The 25,985-nt window shown below is 40.5% G+C and overlaps 1 protein-coding gene and 1 long non-coding RNA gene across 7 annotated transcripts in view; both read left to right on the top strand.

Moving 5' to 3' along the window:
• SETD2 (SET domain containing 2, histone lysine methyltransferase) overlaps positions 1-25,985 on the top strand; it is a 151,530-nt gene that overhangs the window by 4,333 nt on the left and 121,212 nt on the right. The window lies entirely within an intron of this gene.
• Positions 6,142-24,750, top strand: LOC116564703. The gene is made up of 3 exons (XR_004275054.1): positions 6,142-6,158; positions 16,397-16,437; positions 24,586-24,750. It is a non-coding gene; the product is annotated as an uncharacterized LOC116564703 (long non-coding RNA).

Below are 25,985 nucleotides of genomic sequence, written 5' to 3' on the forward strand. Positions count from 1 at the left end.
AAAAAAAAAAAAAAAAAAAAAAAAAAAAAAAAAAAAAAAAAAAAAGAAAGAAAGTGCAATAGTAAATTGGGTTAGGGTGAGATGGGGCTTAAGCTTTTATACAGTCTTGGAGAGCCATTCTAAGGACTTTGCCAGGAGTTTTGAACATAAGAGTGATATAGTCTGCTTTCAGTTTCAAATGATCACTCAAATTGCAAATTCGAAGCCTGGAGACTTGTAAGGAAGCTAGTAATCCAGAAAAAAGATGCCGGTACCAAGGTGGTATAAGAGTAGTGAGAAATGGATGGATACTGGATATACTTTGAAGATAGAACCAACATGATTTATTGGCATGACTTGTGAGAGAGGAACCAAGGATGATTCCAGGGTTTCTGGTCTGAGCAGTTAGAAAGTTGCCATCGACAAAGACAGTGATGACTGAAAGGAGCAAGTTTGGGGACTAGATTAGGAGGAGTTCGATTTTAGGCACGGTAAGTTTGAGATTGACTGTTAGACATTTGAGTTGAGTTGATAATCCAAGTCTGAAGTTCAGGGAAAAAGTCTAGAATGGAGATAAATTTTGTTGTCATCAGTTTAGGTAGTATTCAAGCCATGAAGCTGGATGAGATTACCAGGGAATCCTTGATAGAAAGAAAGAAGGGCCAAGGATTGGTGTGTGTGTATATATATATATATATATATATTTTTTTTTTTTTTTTTTTAAAGATGGAATCTCACTATGTTGCCCAGGCTGGTCTTAAGCTCCTGGACTCAAGCAGTTCTCCTACCTCAGCCTCCTGAGTACCTGGGACCATAGATGTGTACCATCACCTTTGGCTTGATTGTTTTTTTAAATGCCTGTGTTAAAAGGATTGTTTTTAGTGTGCAGTTTGAGGTTTTAACATGGATGGCATCTATGAACTTAGGAAAATTACCTCTTCAGTAACCTCTGACTAGAAGTTAGCAATTTCTTTCAATTACTAATGTAAACAACAAACTACAATAGTATTAACTGTGTTTTGTGTATAAATCAGTTATTTTTGTAATAAAATATGCAGTTGACTCTTGATCAACACAGGAGTTAGAGGTACCAATCTGCAACACAGTAAAAAATGTGCATATAACTTTTGTCCCCCTCAAAACTTAACTGCTACTAGGATCCTGTTGAGTTTACTGAGAACATAGTCTATTAACACATATTTTGTTGTATGTTATGGGTATTATATACTGTATTCTTACAAGAAACTAAGCTAGAGAAAGGAAAATGTTATTAAAATCATAAGGAAGTGAAAATATATTACACATTAAGTGAAAGTGGATCATCATAAAGGTCTTCATCCTTGTCTTCACATTGAGTAGGCTGAGGAGGAAGAAGAGGAGGGGTTTTAGTCTTGCTGTCTTGTGTGACAAAGGTGAAGGAGGTAGAACTGGAGGCCAGCACAAGCTGTGTAACTTTTATTGAAAAAAAAAAAAATATCTGTGTATAAGTGGACCTGTACAGTTCCAACCCATATTGTTCAAAGGCAAATTGTATTGTGTTTTTCGTAGAATCTTGAAATATGTTCATTACATCAAAATCCACTAGATTGAAAATCACATATATGTTACTAAACAGTATGACACATTGGTTTGTTCCTCAGTATAACTGGCTTCCGTTACAATCATATGTATTTTATCTTTTGCATTAAAAAATATTAGACTAAGATGGAGTCCACACGCTTCATTAGATTGCCAAAATGGTACAGGCCACAAAAAAAGTTGAATCCCTGGGCTCTGGAGACAGAACTCCTGGTTTAGAATCTCATTTCTTTAACTTAATTGCTTTGTGAACCTAGGCAAATTTCTTAATTACTCCTTACCTATAAAGTGGGGATCATGGTAGTATCATCTGCAAAGGGTTTTATGAGAATTTAAGAATTAGGGCAGTGTTAGTTCTTTTTTTTTTTGAGTTGGAGTTCAGTTTTTGTTGCCCAGGCTGGAGTACAGTGGTGCAATTTCCGCTCACTGCAACCTCCGCCTCCTGGGTTCAAGAGATTCTCCTGCCTCAGCCTCCCCCTCCATACAAAATTAGCCAGGTATGCGGCACCACACCTGGCTAATTTTATATTTTTAGTAGAGATGGGATTTCTCCATGTTGGTCAGGCTGGTCTTGAACTGATCTCAGGTGATCCACCTGCCTTGGCCTCCCAAAGTGCTGGGATTACAGGCGTGAGCTACTGCTTTTATTATTAAAAGGCCACATCTTTTATTATTAGCATTGAATGGAAAGAGTCGGCTAGAAAGAACTGTTCCTAAAAGGCACCATGATGTGAAAGTATGGTGAATTTGGTCAAAGGAAAGTTTAATTGGGAAAAAATATTTCAGCATGTTCAAATGAGATATAAAACAGGATAGTCAAATTCTCTGTTTTTTATTTTCAGGGACTTGTTCTGTTGTCCAGGTTAGAGTGCAGTGGCACGATTATAGCTCATTGTAACTGAGCTCCTCGGCTCAAGTGATCCTCCCACCTCAGCCTCCCAAGTATCTAGGACTGCAAGTGCGTACCACAGCTCCTGGCTAATTTTTGTTTTGACAGGGTTTCACTCTGTTGCCCAGAGCAAGGAGTACAGGTCGGAGTGCAGTGATGTGATAACGGCTCACGGCAGCCTCAACTTCTCAGGCTCAGGTGATTCTCCCATCTCAGCCTCCTGAGTAGTGAGGACTTCGGGCACACACCACCATGCCCAGCTAATTTTGTTTATTTGTAGAGTTGGGGTTTCAGCATGTTGCCCAGGCTGGTCTCAAACTCCTGAGCTCAAGTCATCTGCCTGCATCGGCTTCCCAGAGTGCTGAGATTATAGGTGTGAGCCACTGCACCTGGCCCGGCTAATTTTTTATTTTTTGTAGAGACAGGGTTTTGCTATGTTGCCCAGGCTGGTCTCAAACTCCTGGCCTCAGTCTCCCAAAGTGCTGGGATTACAGGGGTGAGCCACCTTGCCTAGCAAGTCAGATTTTCATAATTCATGTTAGAATGGAGAGGATAGAGATACCTTAGGAAGCCACCTGAGAGAAAGTATCATAATGTGGTTACCAGATTTCATATGTGATCTGGACCTTTAGTAGGTTTATAGCCAGTTGAATCAGAATTTTTCTGGTAAGAGAAAGATAGCTTTGTAGTGATGGAGGTATGGTACTACAGGCCAGGTTACCTTCCATGGGCTACTGGGGTACACAGGAGGCTAATATAGTAATTGGAGAGTTTGCTGGTAAGTATGGAAAGCCTGTTGATAATATCCTAGTCCTTAGGCTAGGGTATACCTCTTTAATATTCATGTGCCTCTTTGCCATTTGCTTTTGCTACATTTTAGGCATACCATTCTCCTTTTTTGACACATTATGTCTTTAGAAAAGTATCAAGCAACACAATTGTTGATACAATTGTGTTTTTCTAAGAATTGACTCCAGTTGCCAACCCATATTTTATACATATAAGATTGTCAGTCCATACTTTCTTAGTTTCCTTAGCAGGACTTTGGTGTTCCCAGATCTTTTCAGCCATTTTTCACTGTAGTGAGTCATTGATTTCATTTATTCACTTAAAAAAAATGGAAATACATTGCAATTCTTTTTCTTTTTTTTTTTTTTTTTTTTTTTTGAGTTGAAATTTTGCTCGTTACCCAGACTGGAGTGCAATGGTGCGATCTTGGCTCACTGCAACCTCCACCTCCTGGGTTCAAGCGATTCTTCTGCCTCAGCCTCCCAAGTAGCTGGGATTACAGACATGTACCACCATGCCTGGCTAATTTTTTATTTTTATTTTTTTAATTTTTATTTATTTTTTATTTGCTTCCAAACCTAACAATAATTTTGTATTTTTAGTAGAGATGGGATTTCTCCATGTTGATCAGGCTGGTCTCGAACTCCCAACCTCAGATGATCCACCTGCCTTGGCCTCCCAGAGTGCTGGGATTATAGGCGTGAGCCACCGTGCATGGCCACATTACAATTCTGAAATAGATAATTGTAATAAATTTTCTCAACTCTAATCTTCATTATTGTTCTATGAGCATTGTCAGGTTTTGGAGGGAAGCAGGATGGCAAAAGATGGCCAGCCTGTGTTTGAGGATCAAAAGTTGACCAGCTTTTCTGTCCATAAATCTTCCTCTACCACGTGACTCTGCTGGAGCCTCTCTGAACCTATTCTGGTTAAGAGGCTGCTCAACTTGCTAATTGTTCTTTGCTCAGTTTCTTAAAAATGTTGACTAGCTTCATTTCTGTTAATTCTTCCAAGAGTACCATAGAATACTTGATTTTGTAATACACTAAAAATTATTGTAAAAACCTGAGAGAGAGTTCATATTAGAAACTAAGCCATTTATACCTAAGTCACTGAAAATCAGGTTTAGAATGTTTTCCTGAGAGATCCACTCTTTGAAAGAAAAAACAAAAACAAAAGCATTTTGTGTGTGTGAGAGACAAGGGTTTCTCTTTGTCACCCTGGCTGAAGTGCAGTGGCACATCCTGGCTCACTGCAACCTCTGCCTCTGAGGTTCAAGTGATCCTCCCACCTCAGTTTCCTGCATAGCTAGGACTATAGGCTTATGCTGCCACACCCAGCTAATTTTTGTATTTTTTGTAGAGATGGGGTTTGCCATGCTGCCCTGGCTGGTTTCTTGACCTCAAGTGATCCACCCACCCCGGTCTCCCAAAGTGCTGGGATTACAGGTGTGAGCCACTGTGCCTGGCAAAAAACACTTTTTATTTTGAAAAAATTTTAAACTTTCAGGGAAGTTGTAAGAATAGCACAATGAATTCCCGTAATGTATTTTTAACCTAGATTAACCAGTAATTGGAATTTTGCCACATTTGTATTACCTTTCTATATTTAAAAATGTTTTGTTTACTTTTGGCTGAACCTTTTGAGAGTAAATTGCAGACACCTGATCTCTTTCCTAAATATTTCATAGTATTGCCTAAGAACAAGCATTTTCTTAGATAATCAATATACAGTAATCAAATTTAGACAATTTAACATTTGTAATCCTACTATTTCTTGATACATAATTTATACATTTTGCCAGTTGTCCCAAAGGTGTCTTCTTTTTCCAATATAATATTATACATTGCATTTAATTGTATGTCTATTAGTCTTTTCTTTTTTTCAGTCTCTGAGGATAACTTTAAGCTTTGGACGTACTTTTACTATTATTATGTAATAACCATAAATGTGATATTTTAAAAACAATATCAAGGTCTGAAAGTATGTTTAAAATGTTTTGTTTTTTAAAGTACCACCACAACAAATGATTATTGCAGAAGGGTCAGATAATATAAATGTTTATAGAAGAAAAAGTAAAACTATTCCTTGAACCTATCTTCCCTGCTCCACCTCTCCAAATACCACATCCAAGAACTTAGTGTATTTTCAGGATCTTTTCCTTTTGTTTGGTTTTTATATTTTTACAAAAGTGGAGTAAAATATTTTTTATTTTTTTATTTTATAAAAATATATTTTTATTGTATAAAAATATAAATTTTTTAATAAAATTTTTTATGTAAAATATAAAATTTTTCTACCTTTTTCCTACATTCTACCTTTTTCCTACATTCTGTATTATCTGTTTGTTTCCATTTACATGCAAAATGTGCATATCTTTTAAACAGTTGAACAATATTCTATAATATGGATATACCATATTTTATTTTCTTAAGATGTCTGGTTATTATGTCAGGCAGTTTTAAAGAGCCTTAGGACATATTGTGCTATGTGAAAGGTGTCTCTTTCCAAATGTATTTCTCCATAGAGTAAGTTTTTCTGGTCATGATGGTGTTTGGGGGATTTTGTTTAGAGTTTTTTTTTTTTTTTAATCCCATACTTACTTCTATTTGTATATGGTCCCGATGGATTAAACAGATAATTTTTATTCCTGTCCTACTTTGATTAGTTACTTGTTTGTTTTAAAAACAAAACTGAAGGCATTTAAGTGGGATCTCTTTTTTTTTTTTTGGATCAGGACCTCCCTTGTCAGCTAGGCTGTAATGCAGTATATGATCCCAACTCACTGTAGCCTTGAACTCTTGGGCTCAAGCAATCCTCCCACCTCAGCCTTCCAAGTAGCTGAGACAACAGGCATGGTCTCTTTTTGTAGAGATGGGGGTCTCTTATGTTGCATAAGCTGGTCTCAAACTCCTGGCCTCAAGTAATCCTCCCACCTTGGCCTCCCAAAGCGCTGGAATTATAGTGCTGGGCACCCCTGTGCCTGACCTTAAGTGAGGAGTCTCTCGAAAATGGTTGGTTTGAGGCTGGCCAACAGAGCTAAGACAAAATTTGATAGGTTTGTTGTTATTGTTATTGTTTCCATAGTGGGATTTAAACAGTACTTGGAAGTCTAGTCTCATGAATTCAAATGAGAGGCAATTGCTTTGTATAATTTGTGGTTAATTACATTGTGTAATTTTTGGTTAATAAAAATTGTGTAATAAAATTTTGTATGTGAGTCTCTTAGCTTTGGAATTCATGTAAATGTACTTTAATTTGGTAGTCTTCTTGTTTTGTTTTTCTTTGGAGTCGGAGTCTTGCTCTGTTGTCCAGGCTGGAGTGCAGTGGCACAATCTTGGCTCCCTGCAACTTCTGCCTCCTGGGTTCAAGCAATTCTCCTGCCCCAGCCTCCCTAATAGCTAGGACTCTAGGCACGAGCCACCATGCTTGGCTAATTTTTGTATTTTTAGTAGAGATGGGGTTGTACCATGTTGGTCAGGATAGTCTCTATCTCTTGACCTCATGATCTATCTGCCTCGGCCTCCCAAAATGCTGGGATTATAGGTGTGAGCCACCATACCTAGCCATCTTTTAGTTTTTAAATTTTTTTTTGAGACAGAGTCTGGCCCTGTCACCCAGGCTGGAGTGCAGTGGCGCCATCTTGCCTCACTGAAACCTCCGCCTCCTTGGTTCAATCGATTTTCTTGCCTCAGCCTTCTGAGTAGCTGGGATTATAGGTGCCCGCCACCATGTCTGGCCAGTTTTTGTATTTTTAATAGAGACAGGGTTTCACCCTATTGGCCAGGCTGGTCTCAAATTCCTGACCTCGTGATCTACCCGCTTGACCTCCCAAAGTGCTGGGATTATACAGTGGAGTGCCACTGGGCCCGGCATAGTTTTTTAATTTAAAAAACTAGAGACTCACTTCACTGGGTTTCACTTCATTGCCCAAGCTGGTCTTGAACTCTTGGCCTCAAGTCATCCTCCTGCCTCAGTTTTTCAAAGTGCTGGGATTACAGGCATCATACCTGTTTTTTGTGTTTTTGGTCAAGCTAATGGTTACTTTTGTCTCTTTTCCAGCTGAGCAAACATATTGTTATTTCAATGGAGGTTTAAGATGGTCTGAATTCCCATAGTTGCTTTTTATTTTAGAATGCTTTTTCTGTCAAATGCTAACATCTTGCAAGTGAAAATATCCTTGGGATGATGTGGGTGTTGATAAGACTGCAATTGTGTTGGCAGGCTTCTGGGAGGTCTGCTTACTGGGAGCACTACTCTGGGCTTGCAAGAACCTAGAGCAAGTGGTGGTTTCCAGTTGTAGCTCTTCCTGTGGCCCACTTCCCTGCCAAGTGTGGTTGGACCCTTTCTTTGAGGAGGACTGTATTGTAATCAACAATGTTTGCTTCATGGTTAGCTCTTTGTGAATCCATGGTCTAACTTATATTTTGAGCTTTTGTCTGATATTTGGCCTCATGATGAATAGCTATTAATTACATACTCTATTTGAGGAAGCAGACGATGCTAGGTTTAAAGTTTAAATTTTTTATGAGTTTTGTGTGAATGTAAAGTAGAGCAAATATTTTTCATAAATTATATTAAATGACTATAAAAACCCTTTCTATAGAAATCCATTTATTGTGGTCTTGAGCACACACAGACTTTTTTTAATTGCCTGGTAAAAATACAACTCTTTAATTTATGAATACTTTATTGGAGTATCAACTCTAAAACATAAGCTACACATTTTATGGTACTGGTTCTGTGCTGAAAATGTAGTTAGAATTATCTGTAGTAAAGAGGCAAATTTCTTTGAGGTACAATAAGACATTTTATTAGAAATAGGTAAAAATCTACAAGTTTGCTTCAGAGTAACCATAATAGATATATTTTCAAACTTAAGCTTACCATGTCTATAAAGAACAAAAAACTTTTGTTGCTATGCATTTATTCAGGAAACCAGTTGTCAAAATTATGAAAAGTATAGTATAGCCTGTATGGCAGATTAACCTAGCAGTTTGTGTAAGGAAGTAGTGCTACTAACTGATACAAACACCTTGAACACATTGAAACAGTTGTGATTGAATATAAAAAGAGTGTTTCGCCAATTATAGTATTGTTCATATGTATTAGGGAGATAATTAGATTCCCAAGAAATACTTGGCGCTCTTCTTTGAACTAGTTACCTTTCTTTCTAAACTGAAAAAAAAATTTTTTAAGACAGTCTCGCTCTGTCTCCCGGGCTGGAGTGCAGTGGCATGATCTTGGCTCACTGCAACCTCTGCCTCCCAGGTTCAAGCAATTCTCCTGCCTTTGCCTCCCGAATAGCAAGGATTGCAGGTACCCACCACCACACCTGGCTAATTTTTGTATTTTAGTAGAGGTGATCCACCTGCCTTGGCCTCCCAAAATGCCGGGATTACAGGCATGAGCCACTGCCCAGCATACTTATCTTTCTTACTAGAGAAGATAATGATATAAAATTGGGAGCAGCAGGAGTTAGTATCTGTGATATGACTTTTTTCCAGTTGTACATATGTGTGCTGCACAATTTTTTGTTAGCTGTGTGTTTTTGTGAAATGTACCAATTGATTAAACATTTTAATTTTTATCAATGCTATTTTTTATCTAAGTTTTTAAAAAATGTTTGTATATATGTATTTTTATAATTCTCTACTTTTTAAGATGCTTTGTTTAATTATTAATACAAAGTATCAAGAAAGACTAACATTTCATTGAAGCCTGGCTATCTTATTATTCATCTATTCTCATTAGACCTGTTTGGTTTTGTTGCTAGGACCTGAGGGAGTTTGTAGATCCTTGTATCAGAAAATTCAAGGACCATGATAAATATATTATAGAATATGTTATTTTAATGGAGGAGTCCTGGTAACTAGTAGTTCGGTACATGGTAGTTCATGCTTAGTAAATGTTTGAATTGGCCTGAATTTTTTTTTTTTTTTTTTTAAGGTGGAATTTCACTCCCATTGCCTAAGCTGGAGTGCAATGGTGTGAACTTGGCTGACTGCAACCTCCACCTCTCAGGTTCAAGCGATTCTCCTGCTTAGCCCCTAAAGAAGCTGGGATTTTAGGTGCCCGCCACCACACCTGGCTAATTTTTGTATTTTTGGTAGAGATGGCATTTAACCACATTGCCAGGGTGGTCTTGAACTCCTGACTTCAGGTGATCCGTCTGCCTTGGCCTACTAAAGTGCTGGGATTACAGATGTGAGCCACTGCGCCTGGCCTGGCCTGATTATTTGTAATGATCATTATTCTAATTTCTTGATAGAATGAAAGTTCTCTTAGCAGCATTGTTAATAATTGCTGACATTTATTATAAGACATTCTTTTTTTTTTTTTTCTTTTTATTAAAGATAGGGTTTTTCTCTGTTGCTCAGGCTGAAGTGTAGTGGCACGATAACGTCTCACTGCAGCCTCAACCTCCCAGGCTGAAGAAATCATTTCACTATGCCTGACTAATTTTATTATTTATTTTTTGTAGTGACAGGGTCTCGAACTCCTCGGCTAAAGCAATCCCACCTTAACATCCCAAAGTGCTAGGATTACAGGTGTGAGATACCATGTCCTGCCAATTACCAGGCATTCTTAAATAGCTAAGATTAGGACAGAGGTCAGGGAATTGAGTGGCATGTGTTGGGCTAATGGCAGTGACTTGGTGATCAGAGCACTTTTTATGCTTCTGTTGGTACGCTAGACTACTTTTTTCTCCCAGTATTTTCAGTTGTTTTGTACTTGTGTATTTTCCAGGATGGGTAATCCTTAAACTAAGGGTAAACTGCACTTTACCCTTGTTTTGTTGACTTTCTATCCAAATTTCTCAGACTAAAAATCTCATTTATCTCTTTATGAATATTAGGGGCCAAATGGAAGTAAGGAACCTCAGATGCAGTGGTAAATCAAAGGATATTTTTGAGGCTGAGTGTGGTGGCTCATCCCTGTAATCCCAGCACTTTGGGAGACCAAGGCTGGCAGTTCATGAGGTCAGGACATCGAGACCATCCTGGCCAACATGGTGAAACGCTGTCTGTACTAAAACACACACACAAAAAGTAGCCAGGCATGGTGATGTGCGCCTGTAATCCCAGCTACTTGGGATGCTGCGGCAGGGGATGGCTTGAACCAGGGAGGCTGAGGTTGCAGCGAGCTGAGATTATGCCACTCCAGCCTGGTGACAGAGCAATATTCCATCTCAAAAAAAAAAAGTATATTTTTTGATATTCCACAATACACTGAAAAATGATAGAAAATTTGGTACTCTAAAAATAGAGGCTTTTGTTCTTCTCTAGGATAGCTGATACTTTTTTTATCTAGCATACAAAAAAATTCAGTTGTCTAAGTCTTAAACTGTATGACGTAATTAAAAATGTTAAATTATTTTCATTATATCGAGCCTTTTAACCTGATGTTTAGAACAACTAGCTGAGATTGAACTCTTGAACTCTTGACAGTTTATTCAGCTAACATTTGTTGAATGCCAGACTTGTGATAAGGATACAGAAATAAGCACAGTGTGCTGTGTCAGGGATACCTCATCAAGACTGGGATGGGGATCAGGTGGGCAATCAGGGAGGGCTGCCTAGAATAATGCTTGTGTTCAGTCTTGAAGAGTAGGACTTAGGCACAAATGGAGTAGGCAGTTGGTAGAGGATGTTCTAGGACCACATTATGGGGAGGATACAGCGAGAGAATCAGCTCTATGCCCATTTCCCCTTCAGTTGTTACCCAGTGTAAATTGCTAAGTGCTATAAGAGGCATCTAGTGTAGGGGGTCCTTATTTCTGTGGCTCCCAACTTTTTTTCCCCTTTAACTTGCTCATTGTGACTTCCATGGCTGTGATTTTAAAAGGGCAGGGGAGCTAGTGCCTCTCATTTTATAAAGGTAAAAAAAGAAGTCCAAAGAAGGTACAGGTTGTGCTCACTAGCTAGTTTAGTGGCATGTCAGAACTTAGGTAATATTCATTTACCAATTTTTCCAAAACTAACTGTTTTTTTTTTTTTTTTTTTGAGATGGAATTTCACTTTTTCGCCCAGGCTAGAGTGCAGTAGCATGATCTCGGCTCACTGCAACCTCCGCCTTTTGGTTTCAGGCGATTCTCCTGCCACAGCCTACCAAGTAGCTGGGATTATAGGCACCCGCCACCACGCCCAGCTAAGTTTTGTATTTTTAGTAGAGATGAGGTTTCACCATATTGGCCAGGCTGCTCTAGAACTACTGACCTCATGATCCACCTGCCTTGGCCTCCCAAAGTGCTGGGATTACAGGCATAAGCCATTGTGCCCAGCCAAAATTAACTTTTTAATGATGTTAAGGAATAACATTTAGAATAGCTGCCATTCATAAACAACTGGATTTCTATATTGAGTTACTTATTTTCCTAAGGGTCTTCAGAATTGACCTTGATGTGCTTATAATTTTTTTTCTTTATTTATTTAATTTTTTTTGCACCTTCTGGCAGATGTGCTTATAATTTTTCAATTTGGAGAGTGCAAGTGATTCTGTATTTGAGTTGGTTCTTTCCTCTGACTTTGCAAATGTATATGCCAGAGGATTATGTCATTCAGCAAAAGGTAAGCTGGATATGAGGACCATTCATATCTGCCCATTTGTCTCCCCAGGTGCCTTAAATAGTCTGAAATCTTCATTGGAAATGAGCTTAATTCCATATGAAATTCAAGCCTTCATTCACCGTTATTCCATATATTAACGGAGACAAAGAGAAATATGTACGTAGGTAACTTGCCTTTTGTTAAGAGGGTTTTTTTTTTTTTTTTTTTTTAATGCCTTCCTCATATCATGCATTCACAAAAAAGTATTACTGCTTATGCCACTTTTGTTTTCTTTTATCATTGCATAGTGAGTCGAGGTGGTGGGAAAGTCCAAGTTCAAGGGCACTCTTAGGACTTTAAGTCATGGTGTTTGGATAGAGGAACAGAGTTCACAGGCAGCAATAATGAACATAATTGCGAAGTATAAGATGTTAAAGAGCTATTCTTCCTCTTAGCTAATACCAGGGAAATTAAAGTAAATGTGGATTAACAGGAGAGAATACACAATCATGTCCACTTTTATTTTATTTTTTAATTTTTCTTTGAGACAGAGTTTTGCTTTTGTTGCCTAGGCTGGAGTTCAATGGCACAATCTTGGCTCACTGCAACTTCTGTCTCCCAGGTTCAATCAATTCTCCTGCCTCAGTCTCCTGAGTAGCTGGGATTACAGGAGCCTTCCACTATGCCCAGCTAATTTTTTGTATTTTTAGTAGAGTCAGGGTTTCACCATGTTGGCCAGGCTGGTCTTGAGCTCCCGACTTCAGGTGATCCACCTGCCTCAACCTCTCAAAGTGTTGGGATTACAGGCGTGAGCCACTGTGCCTGGCCCATGGCCACTTTAAAAAAAGAAACTTGTATGTAAGTTGATTGGATGTCTATAAAGTTTTTCCCACTGGAAAATGGGGGTTTTGTTACTCTAACCTCAGGTCTAAGTAAAACATTATTAATTTAAGGCCCTAATTAATGATTCTCTGGTTCAGAAAATTGCTTTTTTAATTTTTTTTTTTGGAGAGGAAGTCTTGCTCTGTTGCCCAGGCTAGAGTGCAATTGCATGATCTCGGCTCACTGCAACCTCTGCCTCCTGGGTTTAAGTGATTCTACTGCTTCAGCCTCTTGACCAGCTGGGACTAAAGGCCGCCCGCCACCACACCCAGCTAATTTTTGTATTTTTAGTAAAGACAGGGTTCCGCCATATTGGCTAGGCTGGTCTCGAACTTCTGACGTCGTGATCTGGCCACCTCACCCTTCCAAAGTGCTGGGATTACAAGTGTGAGCCACTGCACCCGACCAGATATTTGCATTTATTTGCAGTTCTTTAAAAAACCAGTGCTAATTTTAGAATAGTATTGAAGTAGAAAGAAGGTATAAAAAATTGGAAAACGCTTGAACACAGATTGTAGTTTGAAATGTCCCTGTTAGCTAGTTCATGTATCTTTTGTCTTCTTTAAAAGAAAGTTGGGGGGGAGGGGGTTGTAACATTGTTCTGTTTCAGTAAAGTTTCAGGGCCAAGTGTGGTGGCTCAGGCCTGTATTTCCAGCATTTTGGGAAGCGGAGGCGGGTGGATCCCCTGAGGTCAGGAGTTAGAGACCAGCCTGGCCAACATTGTGAAACCCTGTCTCTACTAAAAACACAAAAATTAGCCGGGTATGGTGGTGGGTGCCTGTAATGTAATCCCAGCTACTTGGGAGGTTGAGGCAGGAAAATCGCTTGAACCTGGGAGGTGGAGGTTGCAGTGAGCTGAGATTGTGTCACTGCCCTCCACCCTGGATGACAGAGCAAGATTCTGTATTGGAAAAAAAAAAAAGGTTCAGATTGGTTATGTTATAGTGGAAGCCTTGGTTTACTAAAATATATGTTTAGCCCACCAGTGAGTATAATACTTTAATTTTTTAAAGAGGGTTCTAAGCATACCTTTATGAACAAGAGTGCAGAAAGTATAGGAGCTGAAAGAAAGTATCTTAAAAAATGGCATGTTGGCCGGACACCATGGCTCACACCAGTAATCCCAGCTCTTCGGTAGGCTGAGACGGGTGGATCACCTGAGGTCAGGAGTTTGAGACCAGCCTAGTGAAACCCTGTCTCTACTGAAAATACAAAAATTAGCTGGGTGTGGTGATACGCGTGCCGGTAGTCCCAGCTAGTTGGAAGGCTGAGGCAGGAGAATCTCTTGAACCTTGGAGGCGGAGGTTGTAGTGAGCTGAGAATGTGCCACTGGGCGACAGAATGAGACTGCCTCAAAAAACAAACAAACAAAAAAAACAAAACAAAAGACATGCAGGGGCTAGGCTCCGTGGCTCACGCCTGTAGGCTCTGTGGCTCAAGCCTGTAATCCCAGCACTTCAGGAGGCCAGGGTCTCTAACTCCTGACCTCAGGGGATCTGCCCTCCTCGGTTTCCTGAAGTGCTGGGATTACAGATGTGAGCCATGGAACCTAGCCACTGCATGTCTTTTTTTTTTTTTTTTGAGGTGGAATCTCACTCTGAAAGATTCTTTCAGTTCCTATACTTTCTACACTCTTGTTCATAAAGGTATGCTTAGCACCCTCTTAAAAAATTAAACTATATATTCTATCATGTGTACTAACCAGAGAAATTCAAAACAAGAAGAAACAAAAAGAAAAAAAGTATTACACTTATTGATGTGCTAAAAATATGTTTTAGTAAACCTAGGCTTCAACTGTAATACAACATAACCAATCTGAACTTTTTTTTTCCCCCTGGATACAGAATCTTGCTCTGTCACCCAGGCTGGAGTGCAGTGGCACAATCTCAGCTCACTGCAACCTCCACCTCCCAGGTTCAAGCGATTCTCCTGCCTCAGCCTCCCAAGTAGCTGAGATTATAGGCACCCGCCACCACGTCTGGCTAATTTTTGTGTGTTTAGTAGAGACCGGGTTTTGCAATGTTGGTCAGGCTGGTCTCTAACTCCTGACATCAGGGGATCAGCCTGCCTCGGTCTTCCGAAGTGCTGGGATTTCTGGTGTGAGCCACCACTCCTGGCCGAGGCCATGTTTTAAAATGAAATCTTGGGTTTTGTCTACTTTGACCTGTTGAGTACTATGGGAGTAAAAGACTAAAGAGTGAAGAATAGAACTTTATTAGGCAGCAATAAAACCTTGTGCGTAAAAAGTGGAGTCTTAGGATTGTCTACTAAATTCATCTTAGGACTGAATACAAAATTCAGTTATCAGTTATTTAGGAAGTCAAGTTTCAAATAAAATAAAGCCAATTTATGCATGTCTTACTTCAGTATTTCTCAAAGACCAGGATTTTTTTCTTCATTTCACTCTATCATAGATTGATACTTTAACATATACAATAAAATTGAATTGCTAGAATAAAGTAAAAAATTCAGACTTTGAAAATACAAGGCCACTGATAAAATAGAATTGTGGTTGTAGTTATATGAATATATACATTTAATAAAGTTGCATAGAACTATACACACATGGCCGGGCATGGTGGCTCACGCCTGCAATCCCAGCACTTTAGGCTGAGGCGGGCGGATCACGAAGTCAGTTGATGAAGACCATCCTGGCTAAAACAGTGAAACCCTGTCTACTAAAAATACAAAAAATTATCTGGACGTGGCGGTGGGTGGTTGTAATCCTAACTACTCAGGAGACTGAGGCAGGAGAATCGCTTGAACCCAGGAGGTGTAGGTTGCAGTGAGCTGAGATCACATCTGTGCATTCCAGCCTGGGCAATAGAGGGAAACTGTCTCAAAAAAAGAAATATACACACGCGCACACACCCAAATCAATATGAATGCAGGTTAAGATGAATGATGAAAACTGAGTAAAATCTACTGAGTTTCCTGGTTTTCTTTTTTCTTTTTCTTTTGGAGACATAGTCTTGCTCTGTCTCCCAGGCTGGAGTGTAGTGGTGCCATCTTGGCTCACTGTGACCTCCACCTCCAGGGTTCAAGCGATTCTCCTGCCTTAGCCTGCTGAGTAGCTGGGATTGTAATCCCATTGTGGGCATGCACCACCATGTCTGGCTAATTTTTGTATTTTTAGTAGAGACAGGGTTTCGCCATGTTGGCCAGGCTGGTCTTGAACTCCTGACCTCAGGTGATCTGCTCCCCTTGGCCTCCCAAAGTGCTGGGATTACAGGCGTGAGCTACCATGCCAAACCATTTTCTGGTTTTCATACTGCACTAGAGCTATATAAAATGTCACTCACTACTGGGGGGAGATGGGTATAGGGTACAAGAGACTCTCTTTGTTTTTGTTTTTGAGACAAGTCTCACTCCATTGTGTGAGGCTGGAGTGTAGTGATGTGATCTCAGGTCATTGCAGCCTCTGCCTCCGTGGTTCAGGCGATTCTCCTGTGTCAGCCTCTCAAGTAGCTGGGATTACAGATGCCTTCCACCATGCCCAGCTGAGTTTTGTATTTTCATTTTTATTTTTTATATTTTGGTAGATACGGGGTTTTACCATGTTGGCCACGTTGGTCTCAAACTCCTGACCTCAAATGATCCACCTGTCTTGGCCTCCCCAAGTGCTAGGATTACAGGTGTGAGCCACCGCGCCCAGCCCAATTTTTATATTTTTATTTGAGACAGGGTTTTACCGTGTTGGCCAGGCTGGTTTCGAACTGCTTACCTCAAGTGATCTGCCTACCTCAGCCTCCCAAAGTGCTGGGATTACAGGTGTGAGCCACTGCGCCCAGCCACAAGGGACTCTGTATACCATTTTTGTAACTTCCTCTGACTATAATTATTTTCTAATAAAAAATTTAAAAAATACAAGCCTACTGATGACTGGTCAAGGTGAAATTGCTGTAAAATTTCTAACCTTTTATTCTCAATTTTTGTACATGTGAATAAATAACAAATTCTTAGTCAGCTGGCACTGGCCTGAAGACCATAGTTACATCTTAACTTCCCTTTCCTCTTCCCTTTGTGACTACTCCGTATCATTGCCACTCTCATCCTCTTTACCCTCTCCACTGCTGTATTCCCCTTTTGTTCAAAATTATTTACTGTGTAGTTAATTAGTGCCAAGACCCTGAGAATATAAAAATGAGCAAGGCTTTGGCTGTGGTGGAGCCTATTTTCTAATATTGGAGACTTTTGTTAACCAAAGAATCTTACAAATATGTAGTTCAGGCTGGGCATGGTGACTCACACCTGTAATCCCAGCACTTTGGGAGGCCAAGGCGGGTGGATCCACAAGGTCAGGAGTTCAAGATCAGCCTGACCAACATGGCGAAAAAACCCCGTCTCTTCTAAAAACACACACAAAAAATTAGCCAGGTGTGGTGACGAGTGCCTGTAATCTCAGCTACTTGGGAGGCTTAAGGCAGGAGAATTGCTTGAACCCAGGAGGCAGAAGTTGCAATGAGCCAAGATTATGCCACTGCACTCCAGCCTGGGCAACAGAGTCAGACTGTGTCTCAATAAAAACAAAAAACAAATATGTAATTCAAATTGCTTACAGCTCACATTTATTAACTCCTTTCCAGGCATTATATAAAGGATTTTTTTTTTTTTTTTTTTTGGGTGGGGGAGACAGGGTCTCACTTTGTCACCTAGACTGGAGTGCAGTGGTGGGAACCTGGCTCACTGGAACCTTGATCTCCTGGACTCTCAAGTGATCCTCCTGCCTCAGCCTCCCAAGCGCAAGCAGCTGGGACCACAGGCACATGCCACTATACCTGGATAATTTTTAAAATTCATTGTATAGACAAGGTCTCTCCATATTGCCCAGGTTGGTCTTGAACTCCTGGCTTCAAGCAGTCCTCTCACCTTGGCCTCCCGCAGTGCTGGGATTACAGGCATGCGCCATCATGCCTGGTTTATATGAAGGATTTTTTTTTTTTTTTTTTGAGACCCAGGCTGGAGTGCAGTGGCACAATCTCAGCTCACTCCAACCTCTGCCTCCCAGGTTCAAGTGATTCTTCTGCCTCAGCCTCCCAAGTAACTGGGATTACAGGTGCCCGCCACCACACCCAACTAATTTTTATATTTTTAGTAGAGATGGGGTTTTGCCATGTTGGCCAGGCTGGTCTCGAAATTCTGACCTCAGGTGATCCTTAGCCTCTGAAAGTGCTGGAATTACAGGTGTGAGGCACCGCGGCTGGCTATATGAAGGATTTTAAATAGACATTCATTCTCTTTTTAAAGTGAATTTAGTACTATTTTTAGTTTTATAGATAGCTTCTTTGGCCTTCATTTCTTTTAGTAACTTAGGTTAACGTATTTTGGAGATAAGAGCAATTTGGACATGCCTTCTGGGCAGAGGCACTAGAAGGACTATAGCAGACAATTTAGGCTCTATAGTTGTTTTTTGAGACAGAGTCTCACTCTGTTACCCAGGTTGAAGTACAGTTGCGCCATCATAGCTCACTGCAGCCTTGGACTCTTGGGCTCAACTGATCCACCTGCCTCAGCGTCTTAAGTATCTGGGACTATAGATGTGAGCCACTACACCCAGCTAATTTTTTATTTTTTGTAGAGATGAGCCTTGCTGTGTTGCCCAGGTCAATCTCAAACTCCTGGCCTTACGCAGTCCTTCTGCCTGTGCCTCCCAAAGTTCTGAGACTACAGGCATGAGCCACCACACCTGTTTGGCTGTATGGTTGTTCTTTTTAGGTTGTGTAGTTCTTAAACTGTATACAGGCCTCAGCAGAATCCAAAAATGTGAAATCTGAAATATTCCGAAAGTTGAAACTTTTTTGATGCTAACATGATGCCTCAGTGGGAAATTTTACACACGACCTTATGTGAGAGGTTGCAGTCAAAACACAGGCAAGCTGGGTGTGGTGGCATGTGCCTGTAGTCCCAGCTACTCAGGAGCCCAAGGTAGGAGGATCACTTGAGTCTAGGAGTTTAAGGCTGCAGATAGCAATTCTAATATGCAAAGTTATGTTCAAAAATACTCTTATTTTTTTGTTTACATTAAGAGCACAAAAGATAATTTTTGCAGGGAATGAAAATTTAGCACCATAGTGCCTTATTCTAAAAGATTGCTAGTAGGTGGAAAGTGGACTTAAATATTCAGAATATTAGTATTTTTGAACACAGAACAATTTTATATCTACTTTTGGTAAGGTTTTTTCCCAAGTGAAATTTCTTTCTTTTTTTTTGAGACAGGGTCTTGCTCTGTTGCTTAGGGTGGAGTACAGTGGTGAGATCTTAGCTCACTGCATCCCTGATGTCCCGGGCTTAAGCGGTGGTCCTACCTCAGCCAGCTGAGTAGCTGGGACTACAGGCATGCACCACCACACCTGCCAAATTTTTAAATTTTTTGTAGAAATGGATCTCACTATGTTGCCCAGACTGGTCTTGAGCTCCTGGGCTCAATCGATCCTCCTGTATGAACCACCCAAAGTGCTGGGATTATAGGCATGAGCCACTATGCCCAGCCCCAACTTTCATTTTTCCATTTTGAAAATATAAGCCAATGAGCTGGGTGCAGTGACTCACGCCTGTAATTCCAGCGCTTTGGGTGGCCGAGGTCGGCGGATCACCTGAGGTCAGGAGTTTGAGACCAGCCTGGCCAACATGGTGAAACCCCATCTCTGTTACAAATACAAAAATTAGGACGGGTGTGGTGGCTTACGCCTATAGTCCCAGCTCCAGACCTCAAATGATCTGCCCAGCTCAGCCTCTCAAAGTGCGTAAGCCACCATGCACGACCATAATCACATATATTTTTCATCAGTGTTTTAATTCACTTGTCTTCATGTGTCCTAGTTCTTAGATGAGATTTGCGGCAAATGTCATAAATTTTATGGCCTATATATCTTGCTCTTTCTACATGTCAGTTTTGAGATGTTTCCCTCTTTTCCTTTTAGAATTGCTTGAGGTGAAGAAGCTAAAAACTAGTACTGTTGTTAAGGAGTTTATTTGATTCAAAAAGTAATGAGAACGTATTATAGGAATGGGAATGTTAGGCCCAGGAGAGATTATATAATGAGGACAAGATGTTACCTTTGTCTCTTGGTAATTTAAACTCTATATCGGGAGACAAGAACAATAAATGCAAGTCAATGCTGTATATGATTGTCAGATTGTAAAGTATATGCTATAGGAATTAAATTTAGTAGTGATATCTGGAAAGGTAAGAAAAGGATAGGAAGAGGTATAATAGTGCTGAGTACCTAGTAGACATTCAAATAATTGTCAAAGGAAGGAAAGGCTTTAGTGGTCTCTGAGTGGCTTAAGGTAGATATGGGGGTGATGTGATATGTGTTTGGTGTGGAGTCTGAGAGGGAGGAAGGTGGTGGAACAAGAGCAATATGAAAAATAATTTGATAGCTTGGGCAAGATAAGGGAGCTCTCTATAAAAAGTTAAAAATTAGCTGGCTGAGGAGACTTGGGTGGGAGAACCGCTTGAACCCAGGAGTTCGAGGCTGCAGTGAGCTATGATTGTGCCACTGCGCTCTTGCCTAGACTCTGTGTGACAGAGCAAGACCCTGTCAAAAAAAGAAAGATTTTGAACAAGACTGATCTAGCTTTGAACTTAGAGGAGACCACCATAGCTATTGAGATTCCCTCTGGGAAGTAGTGTAAAGCAGGCTTAACTAGGTAGGAAAATGATAATCCCAGCACTTTGGGAGGCTGAGGGGGGGCGGATCACTTGAGCAGGAGTTTGTGACCAGCCTGGCCAACATGGTGAAACACCCCATCTCTACTAAAAATACAAAAATTAGCTGGGCATGGTGGCACATGCCTGTAATCCCAGCTACTCAGGAGGCTGAGGCAGGAGAATCACTTGAACCTGCAAGGCAGATGTTGCAGTGAGCCGAGATTGTGCCACTGTACTCCAGCCTGGGCGACTGAGTGAGACTTGGTTTCAAAAAAAGAAAGTGATAATGCTGTAATCCCAGCACTTTGGGAGATCAAGGCAGGTGGATCACCTAAGGTCAGGAGTTCGAGACCAGTTTGGCTAATATGGTGAAACCCCATCTCTACTTAAAAAAAAAAATTAAAACAATTAGCTGGGTGTGGTGGTGAGTGCCTGTAATCCCAGTTACTTGGGAGGCTGAGGCAGGAGAATTGCTTGAACCTGGGAGGCAGAGGTTGCAGTGAGCCAAGATCGCACTATTGCACTCCAGTCTGAGTGATAGCGAGACTCTGTCTCAAAAAAAAAAAAAAAAAAAAAAAGATGTCAGATATTTATTGAGCGCTCCCTATCTTCTAAGTAGTGTTTTTGGCAGTAAAATGCAGCTATAAACAAGATAAAATCAAATCTCTGTCCTAAAGAAGGTTGTATTCTGGTGTGAGAAAATGGGTATTACATAAAATATTTATAAATAAAACATAAACAGCCAACCCTTACATTAATAAATGTTAGGAATAAAGTAAGGTACTATAATATAGAATGATGGGAGAATCTCAAAGGAAATAATACTTGAGATGTTATCTTTTTTAAAAAATTAGAGTCAGGGAGTACATGTCCATGTCTGTTACATGGGTATGTTGCATACTGGTAGGGATTAGGCTTCTAGTGGGCCCATTAACCAAATAGTAGTGAACATTGTAGTCATTAGGTAATCTCTCTCTCTCTCTCTTTTTTTTTTTTTAGGTTTTTAGATGGAGTCTCGCTCTATTGCCCAGGCTGGAATGCAGTGGCACCATCTGGGCTCACTGCAAACTCTTCCTCCGGGTTCAAGTGATTCTCTAAGTAGCTGGGATTACAGGCACCTACCACCATATCAAGCTAATTTTTGTATTTTTGGCAGAGACAGGGTTTTGGCATGTTGGCCAGGCTGGTCTTGAACTCCTGACCTCAGGTGATCCACCCATCTTGGCCTCCCAAAGTGCTGGGATTACAAGCGTGAGCCATGGCGTCTGGCCCCCATTAGGTAATTTTTCAACCCACTGCCCCATCTTTTGGAGCCCCAAGTGTTAATTATTTCCTTCTTTTGTCCCTATGTACTCATTATTTAGCTCCCACTTACAAGTGAGAATATGTAGTATTTAGTTTCTGTTTCTGAGTTAGTTCACTAAGGGTAATGGCCTCCAGCGCTATGTTGCTGCAAAGGACATGATTTCATTCATTTTTATGGCTATGTGAGGTGTCATTTTATTATTGAGAAGCAGCAGTGTGGTGAAAATCTGGAGGGAATAATATTCCGAGAAGGAACAGCAGGTGAAAAGGCTGAGCCAGAAATTAACTTGGAATGTTTCAGGGACAGAGAGAAGGCTAATGGTAAAACCTAGAGAATGAGGAGGAGGGGCTATGGTAAGATGTAAGGTCAGAAGGAGGATAAGGAGGTATGTGGAGTAGGCTGTGAGTGAAGAGAGAAAAATAAAGGACAAGTGAGGTTTTCATCTGAGCAATTGGGTAGATGGTAGTATTACTGTCATAGGAATGACTTGGGGGAGGACTGTATTTGGTATATGGGTTAGTATCAGTTCAATTTTGACCGTGTTATATTTGATATAAATAGTAAGTATCCAAGTAGCACCTAAAAAGGAAGACCCTATTAGCTGGATGGATGGGAAGAGCCAACCAATGAGATCAAGGAGGAGTAGCAGTGAGGACAGGAGGAAAAATTGAAGAATGTGATCTGTGAAAGCCTAGGAAACAAATTATCACTAGCTTTAAGATGCTGGTCACTAGTAACTTATTAAAAGCTGTTTGGCTAATGGAAATGAATAGAGAGGAGCAAGAGACTGATAGAGGAGAGGAAATAAATAGAAATAAATTTAAAAAAGGAAAGAGGGTAGGACACTGAGCAAAGTGATGGGATCATCAGTTGAGCCTGGTCATGGAGATCATGGTGATACAGATTTGGGGTAGGGGAATGTGTGAAATAGGCACTGGGAGAGTAAGGGAACTGAGTGGCACAAGTCATAGTAAATGGCAGGGACAGGATTCTGACCTAGGTATCAAAGTTTGATTTTTTTTCTGAATTAAATTGCCACCCTAGGCCAGGCATGGTGGCTCATGCCTGTAATCCCACTTGGGAGGCTGAGGTGGGCGGATTGCTTGAGCTCAGGAGTTCTGAGACCAGCCTGGGCAACATGGCGAAACCCTGTCTCTTCAAAAAATACAAAAATTAGCTGGACGTAGGTGGTGCGTGCCTGTAGTCCCAGCTACTCAGGAGGCTCCGGTGGGAGGACAGGTTGAGCCCAGGAGGCAGAGGTTGCAGTGAGCCAAGATTGTGCCATTGCATTCCAGCCTGAGTGAGAGCCAGGTCGTGTCTCAAATTTAAAAAGCCACCCTAACAAGCAAAGTAATAAATACTAAAGGTGTGTTTTTATAAAGAATCAGAAAAATTGAGACCAGGTGAGCCCGAAAGTGAAGCTTAAAAGAAAGCACCTTACTAGCTTTTCTACTCATGGCAATTATTATTTGTTACCTTGTATTATAGTTATTTGGTGTACCTCTGTGCCGTGTTACTTCAAGTAAGTAAAAAATTCCTGGTGGGGTAGAGACCGTGAACTGACATTTTGCCTTTATAGACTTAGCACTGCTTTTACAAGTTGGATCCTTTAATAATTATTGAACAAATACCTGTGATTGATATGAGAACTGATATTTATAGTTAGTGTTGCCTTTCTAAAATGTCATTGAGGCCGGGTGCAGTAGCTAACACTTGGGAAGCCAATGTGGGTTGATCACTAGAGGTCAGGAGTTCGAGACCAGCCTGGCCAACATCGTGAACTTCTGTCTCTACTAAAAATACAAAAATCAGCCAGGTGTGGTGGCACATGCCTGTAATCCCAGCAACTCTGGTTGCTGAGGCAGGAGAATCCCTTGAACTCGGGAGGCAGAAGTTGTAGTGAGCCAAGATTGTGCCACTGCCCTCTATTCTGGGCAACAGAGTGAGACTCTGTCTCAAAAAAAGAAAAAAAAAAAGCAAAAAACAAAAAAACCAAGTCATTGAGCAGTCCATCAGCATGGTTGTGTGCTAGCTACTGAGATATGTTCTGATGTAGTTTTCACATTTGCCATAAGCCCAGCTTACTCTTGGCAGTTAGCTAGGACACCCATTCCCAACCAAAACTCTAGCCTACAGCAGGATTGGGTCAGTGTGTTTAGAAGAGGTTTGCAAATGTGTATGACCATAGTCCAAGCAGAGAGCTAAGTAGAAGTGACCTTTTGTGATAAAAATTTTAATTTCAAAGACTCCTGCCTAATACATATTTCTAGATCATTGAAGATCGGATAAGACATGAGGTATAGCATAGTATGGGGCAGCAGGAGCAGTGAAATTCCACTTGTTTCCTAGTAGTGAAGATAATTACTTAGTAATTGAGAATAGTTCCTTGCCAATATTTGTTTCTGTCTTGCTTTGAGCAGGGGCCAAGAAGTACCTTTTTTCTAGAGAGCTAAGGGTATTGCTGTCCTACCTCTGGGCTAGGATATGTTAAAAGAAATGTTATGAAATACTCTGGTTTATAATTGGTGGCTTCCTTTCCTTTTTATTAGTTTTCCTGTCTTTGAGTTTTCTTTTCACAATATCCCTACCCCTGTGATCTCATACTCCAGAGTCTAGTTTTTATGTAGCGTATTTTTATCAGTGCTTACCAGAATATGAATTTAGGAGGATTTGAGGTAATATTTCTCCAACTGAGGCTCTAGGATTTCCAAGGGTCCACATATTCTTATTTTTGAGATAGGGTCTCGCTCTGTCGCCCAGATTGAAGTGCAGTGGCGTGATCTCGGCTTACTGCAACCTCTGCCTCCCGGGTTCAAGTGATTCTCGTGCCTTATCCTCCTGAGTAGCTGGGATTATAGGCATGTGCCACCATGCCTGGCTAATTTTTGTATTTTTAGATGGGGTTTTGCCATGTAGCCCAGGTTGGTCTCAAACTCCTCCCAAAGTGCTGGGATTATAGGCGTGAACCACCACGCCTGGCCCACATATTCTTAAGGGTTGGGGATTCTGTGAGAAGTTTTAAAAGCTTTTCATATTTGATTATCTTTAAGTTTAAAAAATAATTACAGAATGTTTTGAAAAATACAGAGATTTCCACTGGGTGTAGTGGCTCATGCCTGTAATTCTAGCACTTTGGGAGTCTAAGGCGGGAGGATCCCTTGAGCTCAGGAGTTTGAGACTAACCTGGGCTACATAGACCCCTGTCTCTACAAAAATATATATTAAAAAATTTTTTTTGTAAAGCACAGAGATTTCCTATGTACCCTAGATTCCCTAGATAAGAACATTTTACCACATTTGTTTTGGCATTCTCTCTTTGTATACATAACATCCACATCATTACTTTTTTTCTGGAATGCTGAAAATTTGCAGACACAATGCCTCTTAACTCCTATATCTTCAAATGTGTATTTCCTAAAAACAAGGATACAATGATCCAATTCAGAAAAAAAATTTTTTTTGTAGGTCATTAATTTTGTTTATTTATTTATTTTAAAATAGTTAACAAGTATTTATTATTTTTTTAAAAATTTTTTTTCCCATTTTATTGCATTTTGGGTTTGGGGGTACATGTGAAGAACATGCAAGATTGTTGCATAGGTACACACGTGGCAGTGTGATTTGCTGCCTTCCTCCCCATCACCTACACCTGGCACCTCTCCCCTTGTTATCTCTCCCCAGCTCCCCACCCCCCACTGTCCCTCCCCTATTCCCCCCAACTGACCCCAGTGTGTAGTGCTCCCCTCCCTGTGTCCATGTGTTCTCATTGTTCAACACCCGCCTATAAGTGAGAACATGCGGTGTTTGATCTTCTGCTCTTATGTCAGTTTGCTGAGAATGATGGTTTCCAGGTTCATCCATGTCCCTACAAAGGACACAAACTCATCGTTTTTGATGGCTGCATAATAATTCCATGGTGTATATGTGCCACATTTTCCCTGTCCAGTCTATCATTAATGGGCATTTGGGTTGGTTCCAGGTCTTTGCTATTATAAACAGTGCTGCAATAAACATTCATGTGCACGAGTCCTTATAGTAAAACGATTTATAATCCTTTGGATATATACCCAGTAATGGGATTGCTGGGTCAAATGGAAGTTCTATTTCTAGGTCCTTGAGGAATCGCCACACTGTCTTCCACAATGGTTGAACTAATTTACACTCCCACCAACAGTGTAAAAGTGTTCCTATTTCTCCACATCCTCTCCAGCATCTGTTGTCTCCAGATTTTTTAATGATTGCCATTCTAACTGGCGTGAGGTGGTATCTCAATGTAGTTTTGATTTGCATTTCTCTGATGACCAGTGATGATGAGCATTTTTTCTTATGTTTATTGGCCTCATGAATGTCTTCTTTTGT

This window comes from Sapajus apella, unplaced genomic scaffold, assembly GCF_009761245.1.
Source record: "Sapajus apella isolate SASKATOON/1434 unplaced genomic scaffold, GSC_monkey_1.0 scaffold38, whole genome shotgun sequence".
Classification (NCBI taxonomy): Eukaryota; Metazoa; Chordata; class Mammalia; order Primates; family Cebidae; genus Sapajus; species Sapajus apella.